This window comes from Mya arenaria, chromosome 2 (assembly GCF_026914265.1).
Source record: "Mya arenaria isolate MELC-2E11 chromosome 2, ASM2691426v1".
Classification (NCBI taxonomy): Eukaryota; Metazoa; Mollusca; class Bivalvia; order Myida; family Myidae; genus Mya; species Mya arenaria.
In genome coordinates, this window is record NC_069123.1 from 754,943 (window position 1) to 766,813 (window position 11,871).

At 33.6% G+C, this 11,871-nt stretch overlaps 1 non-coding gene across 1 annotated transcript; it reads right to left on the reverse strand.

Annotated features, from left to right (window-relative positions):
* Positions 1 to 11,794: 11,794 nt before the first annotated feature.
* Positions 11,795 to 11,871, reverse strand: Trnah-gug (transfer RNA histidin (anticodon GUG)). The gene has a single exon. It is a non-coding gene; the product is annotated as a tRNA-His (tRNA).

Genomic DNA, 11,871 nt, shown 5'->3' on the forward strand with positions numbered 1-11,871 from the left:
TTTTTATGTTTTTAAACCAAACCACCGCATACAACTCTACACTTAGGGGTGAAAGGCTGCTACATCAGGCAATGGATGGCAATCAAAACCAATCATGACAAAATTCTCACTAAAGCATGTGACTGTTCTTGCAGTATCTGAATGTACAACAAGACGCCTGAATGCGGTAACATCGCATTAAACCCAGATTTTTTATTTGACCTAAACCTAGGATTTGAGCTAGTGATCTAGTATTTTTAACCAAAAAGACCCATATTTATACTTATCGGAGATATCGTTCATACAAATAACCTGATCAACAGAAACTATTCCATTTGTGTGAGGAACATTTTATAAATACATCAGCTTTTCCAAAAAGATTTGTCCGAGAGAACTAGTTTTTGACCCTAGATGACACACTTTATAATCTAAGATTTCATGTACACAAATATTTTTAAATTAAATTTAAATTTTTGAAAAATATGGGTAGATATGAAATTCATGATTGGGATTTGTGTTTATAAAATAGCAATTGAATTTAGTTGTTGACTGATACTGATAGGTTTGGTAAGCAATGAACTTTTTTTATGACAGCGGGAAATCATTTCCTAAGATTTGACCTAGTGATCTAGATTTTGATCTGCAGTGACCCATATTCACAAATGTTTAAGACAACATGTAGACAAATATTCTAAGTTTCATAAAGATTTGAAAAAAATTAATGAATTTTTATGACCATGGAATTCTTTCTCCTAAGATTTGACCTTGTGACCTAGATTTTGACCGGGGATGACCTATATTAAAGAACTTTCAAGATATTATGCAGACAAATATTCTGACTAAGTTTCATCAAGATTTGACAAAAATTGTTGAATTTTATGACCGTGGAAACATTTTCCTAAGATTTGACCTAGTGACCTAGAATTTGACCAGGGATGACCAATATAAAAAATAAGCAAGATATTATGCAGACAAATATTCTGACCAAGTTTCATAAAAAAAAGAGTTGAATTTATGATGTGGAAATATTTTTCCTAAGGCCACAACAAATTGATCATTTGTTCTACGGATTTTGCCCAAAAAAAGTAGGAGCGAGCGAGCGAAAAAAAAAAATAATAATTTTTTTTTGAATTTAAGGCAAATCAGAGGCGAGCGCAAGGCGAAAAATTAAAAAAAAATAAAAAGTATATTTGTTACCAAATTTATCATACAATTATGTCAAGAAATGCTTTTTAATTGCAAACATATGTTCAGTTATTAATGAAAAGGTTTTGATTGTATCACAGTGACATGAAAATCTCTCTCAATATTTAACAAATGGCAATAAGGTCCAGTGCTTTACTATTAACTTCAATTTAAACGTGGATTATTGTAAAGACAACATTCCTCATAGTAACATACAATTATTCGAAGACCAAAAAGAAAATTATTGTATTCATTCTGTAACTTACTATTACAAAAAAAACATTTTAGACTTGTAAGAGTTATTCATGATTTGAGCATTTCTAAATATTGGGTCAGGCCTAAATTTGAACCTCTTGAAGCACATGATTAAATTGGTGTCAACTATTAGTGACTTTGACATTTCAGAAGATTGAAAATGTAAATAACACAGACAACATATCTAAAACTAGAAATGTGTCCATAGGACACGGATGCCCCCACTTCGATTTTTTGTCACAGAAAATAAGCCATAATGATTATTCAGGATAATCTCAAGTCTTTTTTTGCAAATAAAGGGCCGTAACTCCTAAATGACAAAAGCGATTTCCATGGCTATCGAACTTGATCAAGATATTATGGTCACAATCATGTATGTAAAGTTTGGTGAGGATTGGACACATACTTTTCAAGAATTAGATTGGAAACATATATTTTTGAAGTATTTTTGGCAAAAAAGGGCCGTAACTCCTAAATGACTAAAGCGATTTCCATGACTATCGAACTTGATCAAGATATTATGGTCACAAACATGTGTTTAAAGTTTGGTGAGGATTGGACAAACAGTTTTCAAGAATTAGATCGGAAACAATCTTCGGGACGTACGTACGTACAGACAGACAGACGTATGTACGGACAAGGGCAACCCTATATGCCGCCACTTTGTGGGGGCATAAAAAGACACTGTGGATTAAATTGCGGGACAACATAAATGAAGCAGTATCAAACAAATCTGCAAATGTGGCACCAGTCATTATATTAGAGCAGGTGGTGGAATAAAGATATTTCCCTTTAAAGAACCCGCCTTTACCCCGAACCTATGGTTTATAGGTCCGTGCCTTGAAAAAGAATATCATGTCGGCCTCCATAGCTTCAATGCCCATAAGAGGGTGAGAGTGGTCTAGTGGTATAGGTGTCCGCCTCTCACCTAAGAGGTTGTGGGTTCGATCCCCACCAGGGGTACTTTCTCATAGCTTCTCAAAAAAAGGACACAGTACTGGTTTCTGCCCAGGAAACGGACTCGAGAGTGATTCTATAAGCTATCAGCTTTCGTCACAATCGAGCTAAAAAAAAATAGTATAAACCAATGCCCATAAGAAACAGGCCACCTTAATTACAGACCATTTTATACAAATGGATCAAAGAAAACAAGTGGATAAAAACGAAGAATTGAGAAAATTAAAACAGTCATTTTACTTATAAAAGGTTTTATTTTCTGATTTTACTGATGTTTTTTTATACTGTCCATGTGTATGTAATGCACTAGTCAATTGTAACCACGCCCCAAGGTCCGGGGAATAGCGGGGACTTTGATTTTCAGTCCAGCCAACCCCGGGTATATCCACTGCATTCACCTGGCACTGTGGGGCCACCTGGAAGGTAAAAACTTGGCCCATTTCCCCGACTATCCGTGGTATACCCCAGGACCTAGGGGGGGGGGAAGGGGGCGTGGATTGACTGGTTCATAAATTCAATGTACAGGCTGTTTCTAAAACATTTACAAGTCCTACTATTTTTATCTGTTTATAACGATTATGATTATATGAAAACTGAGAAATGCATTTTAGAAAATTTAAAAAATAACTCACCAAAACATGTTCAATTGTGTTAAGTCCTGTGTCCGTGTATTTTAATATAAGTTTTGCACTTAAAATCCGATTTAGTTATTATTTAGCACAAAATTTTGAGTACAAAACAATGAATTACTTAAAACACACATAGATAATTATTGACTTCGACGCTGTGAAACTGTTGTTGTTTACTGAAGACTGTAATCCATTGACTTTGACACTGATTTTCATTTAAAACGTGTATTTTACATTACGAAAACTGAAAGTAACCCGAAAATTAATACCGGAAATAAATAACAACGGTGCGTCCTGCAAAATATTCCCGACAAAAAAGACTGTCAACAAATATCGGCTGTTTTGCGGTTACCCGGACCTGATTTTGTCCTGACACGAGGAAATTTTGCTCGCGAAGAATGTAAAGCATGGAAATACCTTCAAAAAAGGCGAAGTTGACGTTGAAGGAATAAATTCTTAGTAAAATAACTTCAGAAAATAGAGGAAATTCAGAAGTAAACAAAAAAAATAATATGCGCGGCCAAATAGTAAGTGCGGGCGCAAAAAAAAAGTTTTTTTTTTTTTTTTTTCGTTTTTCGAATTTTAGGTGCGGCAAATCCGACGAACAAATGATCAATTTGTTGTGGCCTAAGATTTGATTAAGACCCGGGTTGACCCATATTAAAAAAATTTGCAAGATATAATGCAGACAAGCATTCTGACCATGTTTTATCAATATTTGATAGAAATTGTTGAATTCATTACCCTGAAGTATTTCTTCTGAAGATTTGACCTAGTCACCTAGTTTTTGACCTGAGATAACCCATATTCAAATATATTCAAGATAACATGCCGACAAATAGTCTGACCAAGATTGATAACCATTGGATAAAAACTCTTGATTTTATTACAGAAAATAAAAACTTTTAACACAGAATTGTTAACGCCCACCCGCCCGCTTTTCGCCATTCTATAACCTTATTACAGTTTCTGTAGTATGTATTAAAAAATGTTTTAAATTGATTAAACTAGTACTATTGCAATTGTTTAAAATGTATCTAAATCATTTCAGTTGGTCATACCATGTACCGGTAAAGAATTTATAACATCAATTTTATTCACATGTATAGTCCAGGGGCTGTATTCATAAAGCACCATAAGGCCACTCCTTTTTTATTTTTTGGTTTACAAGATTTTTTGGAAAAAATGTCCACTGGGTGGTCGAAAAAAAAAAAAAAAAAAAAAGGAAAAAAGTCACAAAACATACTCTTAAAGGGTGAAAATCAGAAAACAACATAAAAACAGTGAAAATTTCTTTTATATCATTTACTTGTCATTTTAAATTCTTAAACTGCTATTAATGCATGCTTTAATACACTCAAAGTTTCAAAGTTCTTATTAAACACACAGTTTAAATCTTACATACTGTGCATATAAAACATCAATGATATTGACTATAAAACATGTTTACATGTATAAACTACACTTTTAATCAAAGATACATTGAATATCACTCAGCAAGACATCTGTTTAGCTTTAAGGGTATGCTAAAGCAAAAGTGAATGCAGAACACTTAAAAACTTACCAATATTAAATTGAAAAAAAGAGGAGGCGAATTTTACGCATTAAAATACACAAAAATTGCACTGTATTAAAACAATACATTACATTTTCTAAACATTATTTAAGTTATTTTAATATTGGAAAATGTCAATAAAGTGAAATAATTACCAATTTTGTAAATAAGGAAGTAACATTTATGAAGACATTTGAGCTTTAATATTGTGAAAACAATTCCTGAAAAACTAAAAGCCTAACAAGACCTAGATTTGAGTTTTAATAACTCTTACCATGCGGGGTCCTAGTTGTGTGTAACCCGATTCATGATAAGTCTGGATATTTTCGGACCGGGATACTTACCATGGGCTGTTCACCAAATCCATTTCAAATTCAAATCTTGCAGCAAATTACCACATCAGTACATAAAAATCACATAGCAAAATAATAAATCTAGCATGTGGCTTAACTTTATGTACCAATGATAGCAAACTGACAGAGAAATCCATAATTATGTATCGGATATTTTCATCTTCTCCCAACTCCGCCATTTTGTGTATATATGCGTTCACAGGGCATCTATACTTAATGCTTGTTTAATTTTTTTTCATTTTAAAGAGTATTCCTTGGTGACTACAACAAATCTCATTTATAGTAAAATATCAAGTTCATTACAAATTGAAATGGACTTATTCAAAATAGTTTTCCGTGTTGTTTTATCTAAATGTTTTGCACACAACTCCCGGCATGAGTAAATGTCATTGACACATGTGTTCAACTCTTTGTTTGTTTTTTAACCCAAACATGAATAAACATGTAATCTAGAATAAACACAAGCTTTACATTGACCCAATGACAAGTATTTCAAAACCATTATGTGATTTAAAATCCATAAACACCACCGACCGAACTTGTGAAACTAGGTCACCGGTGTCAACTTAGAAATTTTACTTTCAATTTCACCACTCACGTTTTGTGCACAGTTATTTGATATATAACCATAAAATATTATAAAATGTTTTTCTCACACATAATTTACAGATATTTGTGTCTACTTATTCGATGGCAGCCGCTGACACTTTTATTTTTTTATCTATAAACAACAATATTTTCATGACCTAAATTAGCGGGAAAAAACAACAATCATGTGACAGTTATTGTTTGTGTCGGCTGTTAAATTTGCAAATGTTTATTGCTATTGTTATTTTAACAACTCCTTCATATTTTAATTAATTATTTTATACAAAGAATGACTCCTATCGTCAATTCCGCCATTGCCAACGGCGCTGCCATAACAGTTGACTTGCTCATATGATATCACTATAAATTGGCGAATATGGCTACGGAACAACAAACCAGTCGAGATCCACTGCATTCGTACTCTTATCGATTCGTTTTTCTTTCGTTTCGCACCAAAACCAATACGGTCAGGAAAATAATTTTGAAAATAAAAGTGAAATTCATTTTTTATTTTTTTTGTACTTTTCGGAAAATTAGACCCGCCGGTTTTGTAAACCAATTTATATAAAAGTAGTGGCCTAAGTCATTTCCAAACTTCAGTCGAATTCTTAAAATTTTCAGAATCTGTAGTTGCAATTAAAAGAAATGTACAAGTGTTTTAACATTACAGTATGTTTCTTTCAATAAGGTCAATGAAAATAATGTATGCTGAAAATTATTTTTTATTTTTTTATTTAATATGACCTAAGGATTAATATAAATTAGGAAAGTGACTTAAAGCTGCACTCTCACAGATACACCATTTTCATAACTTTTTTATTTTTTGTCTTGCAAAGGGCAATTTTTTGCATATATTTCTGCAAACCAATGATTTAAGATAGCTGACAAAAAATCAGATCGTATATTTTCATATTTCCGTTCGAAAATTAATGTTTTATGGCTTAAACCATTACCATAAACGGTTTAACCCTTTAGCACATAGACAAGTGGCCAGATTACACCTCCCAGTCAATAGCCATCTTACTGATAAGCAGTCCTTATCTGTATAGGTACTTTTCAGGATATTTGAAAATGAGCAAATGAATACATTTCTGTGTATCATACACAAGAACATCAATTGTCGGCTTTTTAATCCAGATGTGTCTTTTTTATGATAGGGGTAATAAAATTTAGATCGATCCCAGCATATTATTACCATACATGTGATAACGTCCCGGACGTCCGGGATTGCCCTGGAAATCGTATCTCTGTCACGGAGTCACGGAGGGTGCATGTTTGTCCCGGAAAGTCATAAAAAAAACGAAAAAAAATAATCTCGGAATCGATTATCAGCTATTTTGCCTGTCCGGGACACTGGTCGTAAAACACAGGACATGTTGACACTAATCCGTTAATTGGTACGTGTGTCGATGAGGTCATCGTCAATCACTCGATAATTGATCATATGAAAGTGACAAAATAAATCAGAAAAAGTGCTAAAAATATTTTGCAGTCTTACAGTGACAAAATTATAACTGTACACTTTTGTACCCTCAAAATACATTGATTTCAATGTTCAATAATGTTCAAAAAGGTATTAATTTGTATTTGACCTTGAACTAAATATCTAGTTAATAGAACAGTCAATTAATAAAATCATTATTCACATACACATGCAGTTACACATACATACACTATCTGCCAGTTGATATTCGGATGGCTGTGAATGTCCGAAATACCGCTCAACTGAACGTCAAAATTAAGCTTTCTCACAGACAACACATCGTACCTTTAAGAAATTTATTTGGGATGCACTGTTTGCACTTGTTTCATGTTTCTAGACAGAAAAATACAAGCATTTTTTTAAATCAAGAAAAAAAATGTGAAAAACATATATTTACCTGTCAAAACAACAGCAGTTTTCTTGTTTTCACTAGAACCATATCATGCGTGAAAATTCTATTTTCCGGTCAAACACCGTTGTTAAGAGAAACATTTGTACTTTTTATTTTATCAATTTCATTTTTATTCAAAATCAATAAGCATCTCTGGAAGTGATGAGAAGGCGCCCCATCTATTGTCAGGCAAATGAATTTCGTGGCCGTTTTAAAATGTCCTTTTGGAAAACCATTTTTGGTAAAATTTGACGTCAAATACCTCTTTGACATCAGAAACTGAACCCCCAACTATAATTATATTCATCGAATAAGCCTAAACCTTTTTGGCATCATGCAAACTATGATGACTTTGGCTTTTTTTAAATGCCAAACCACGCCAGAAAGATGGTCCTGTTTCATGCACAAAAGCATGATACATAAGAGTACATATTTTAAGAAACTCATTGCTTAATCTTTATTACAGTCAGGGCTTCTAAAAACCAGCAATTTGCTGGTCTGGACCAATTTTGACCAAGCTAGACTGATTTCAGTTTCAAAAAGTGTAAAAAAATTGGTCCGAAATGTTCTCATTTTTTTATAATTTCAGTCCAAAACGACTAAGTCAGTAAAAATTGTGATACTCAAACATTCTTGGGTCATTCACACATTCAAAATTACCCCCAATAAAAGTGTCCTAGTTACCATCAGACCAGCGGTTTATTCCGCTACGCTGAACACTCTATAGCCTATCTGTTTATTAGCAGACGCTTGCAATCGGTCCAATCATGTGTATTGGTAGGTTGCAGAAGACACAATTAATCAAACTATATGTGTTAATAATGCGCTTGCAGCTGTCCTGATTGAGTGTTAAAATCGGTCCATATTTTCACATGGCAATATGCAATGTCGTCGTCGATATTGACATGATATATCCGTTTGTTGATTACCAAACCTATAGCCTATTTGTTAATTAGCAGACACTTGCAATCGGTCCAATCACGTGTATTGGTAGGTCGCAGAAGACACAATTAAACAAACTATATGTGTTAATAATGCGCTTGCAGCTATCCCAATTGAAGGTTAAAATCTGTCCATATTTTCACATGGCAATATGCTATGTCGTCGTCGATAATTACATGATATCTCCGTTTGTTGATTACCAAACTGTTAAATTTAAATTGTAATAAAGAAGCATTGCTGGTTAAATACGGTTTTAAAGATAAATGCAATTGTCATTGTTAACCCATGAAAGCATTAAAATTCCGAATTAATTAACCTAGTCATATAGAATATCAACTGAGACACGCTTGATTAACTCATTCGCAGTAATGAAATATTCGTCTTCGATATCAAACTTATAGCTTGAAGCCCCGATTATAAATCCAGATATATATCACTATTTAAGATAATCAGTTGAATATTGACCCACTGTAGAAGGATTAAGCAAATTATTCATAATACTGTTTCACTTTTTGTCGTTTCCCGCCGGCCGCAGTTAATTACGATCGCAGACGTTCTTGTTGAAAATGCCGCAGAACTCGATGAGGATCTCATTTAAATTAAGCTTGAATCAATGACCATCTAAATCGGCTATGAAGGCTCTAGAGGCGTAGTTACAATTGACTGGCAGGGTTCGAATTTAACTTTGAGGAGCACTCGCAAAATTTTGCGAGTGCATTTTGAGGCAACTCGCAAAATGAAAAATCAACTTGCAATTTTATTATTTGCTTTATTCCCTTATAATATTGTCTAATTAAAGTATAAATTTACACCTAAGACATATTATGAATATTAAAAAGTATCAATCTTGAGTGATTCGACTACTAGAACTTGTTGATGGCTTATTCTATTTGGGGGATACGGAAAGACTCATCTAATGCTGGCAGCTTTTTGATAGCAAAGCTGTCCAATATTTTGACATTGTTCACTTTGTATATTTACCCTCGCCATCGGGTAATTTAATACCCATTCGACAAGCACGCTACAGATATCATTAAGTCTGTAAGTATTAAAATCAATAACATTATAAATTTGAAATAAAAAAAGCAACAGTAAATGTTCTTTGGACCATGAAATATATCGATCGATGAAGTCTATTCATTTTGACAATTGGGCGAAAATATATTCAAAGGATGATGGGGTTTACATATAGTGCGCGAAAGCGCTAAATTTAGCCAATGATTGAGCTAGGTGATTACGTCATTCGTATTCACTTTGTATAATTGCACGCATCGGAGCATCCCGGAAAGATTCAAGATAAAACTCGGCCTTTTCCGTATTTGTTCTATTTTTGAAAACTTACTAAAGCGTGTCTCCGTACTGTCTTCTTTATACTGGTAGTGTAAATATGCCACTATTAGGCTGTTTACACTCGACTACGTAGCGGAGTTAAGTTCATGTTTATTCTACTTTCCTTTTAACATTTTGTGGTCTAGAAAAAGCCACTCGCAGAATTTTGCGAGCTTGAATAAAAGTCACTCGCAATTTGTAAATGTCGCTCGCATTTTGCGTGTATGGGAGTCTAAATTCGAACCCTGACTGGTGCATTAAAAGATCTCAAACATGTTGCATTTTGTATTTTACTCCCATGATTTATTCACTCATTCAAATATCAATCGCTTATTCAACCAATCAATGAACCATTTGATTGAATATTCATAACTGTTAATTTTATCACTGCATCATTCAATCAATAATTAAATCAATTTATAATACCCAATTTATTTCCAGCAATTAATAATTAATATTTCACCAATCACTCATTCATTTAATCATTCAGTCAATCAATAACTGACATATTTAAAAAAAAAATAAGTGTTAATATTACTGTAATTCAATCTTGATTGTGTCAATCATACATAGATCCTATCAGTCAGTCCATCAATCAATCTTAACACTAAATTCTTTAATAGAATTGCGGATTCTAGTTCATAATTAACACATAAGAATTCAACTGTCAAAAAATGAAAGGTGTTCCGGAATTAACTGTCAACTGGGAGCGGGGGGGGGGGGGGGGCTGGGGGGTCAGGTGGCACTTCCATCAGACTCCCTTTGATATATAGATGTTTGGCGAAATCATTTTTTATTAATTGTTACCTTGATTCTGTTTAGTTGCCTTCAAACACACGGGCAGATGTGAATTTCGTTTGTTGTCTGTCGAACTGCAATATTTTGACAACTCACGTGCATATTTCCCGCCAACTGTCTAACGATTAGATTCATTCAGCTTCAACAACAATATTGCTAACCGATTAAACCGGTTTAAATTGTAACTATCGACTCTCAGACTTATGTGCAAAGCATTTCATTATTCTTAAAAAAATATCTTGAAAATTTATGGCAAGGTATTTAACATTTATATAGCAAATTATGGATTTAGAAATATAAACACATGGTTGCTGATAAGTGTTCATGTATATGGTATTCGAAATTCCCATCACCGACAGATTTAGAGGGTGGCTCTGTGCACCCCGAAGCAACGGTTATTTCCCTTTCAATTAAACTTTCGAGATGAGGACTGTAATTATAATTAATTAACATATCATTTTATAGGTAAATAAGTTAACGAATGAAAACCACAGGGACAAGACCAAAAGCCAAATGTTTAACCAATAGTTTGTTTCACTCTTCACTCAAAATCAATACATATACATCTATAACTAACATAAAGTTTGACTGATAAACCTTTACTTAGTTACTAAATAATACATTCATGGAAAATATTATTTACTGATAATAAGATTGTAACTGTGTATTTAAGAGCAGAAAGCTCAAAAAAATATGAAATGATTGGTGAATTCTACAAGATTTACTGTGGTTTAGTCTCATAAGGTTGAAATACCGTGTTTTATGCTCATTTCTTTCATAGTAAACTCGGTATCCTTCGTAAGAGCTGGGAGTAAGATTACAGTAAGTATTGTTGGTCCCAGATAAGAGCCATTGTTTTCTACATTTATTCATCATTTTTTGGAATATTAAAACAACATTATTAAATTTGGTAAATCTTATTTGGGCATCTTTAAAGGTACATTGGTCAAAACAAAATCCTACTCATTATAGCAACATAATTATTGATCAATTTTGGGGACATGGCCTCGGATAAGTTTTCCTAAAACGAGGGTTCACTGGAGTGATTTAGTTTAATGAAAATGAAAATACACTTAAACTTTAAAATAGTTTTCAAGTGAGCAACGATAGAAAAAAAACACACACAAAACACTCATAATTACAGAGTTAAGTCGGAGGTTCAACACATCTCGTCTTATTAGTATGTATATGATGATGATGTTAGTAGTTTATACTCCGGGTCCCGGGATGAGCACATTGAAGGGTCTCAGAGTGACAGTTCAACCACCGCACACCTATCCTGGGCAGACTATCAGGCGGTTACAGTGCGAATGGTCGGAGAAAGGATTTTATAACCAATCACAACAGAAGTGACCTGGTCCGCCCGGGAATCGAACCCGGGTTGTCCGATTCACAGTCCAACGCTCTACCGATTGAGCTAACCGGGC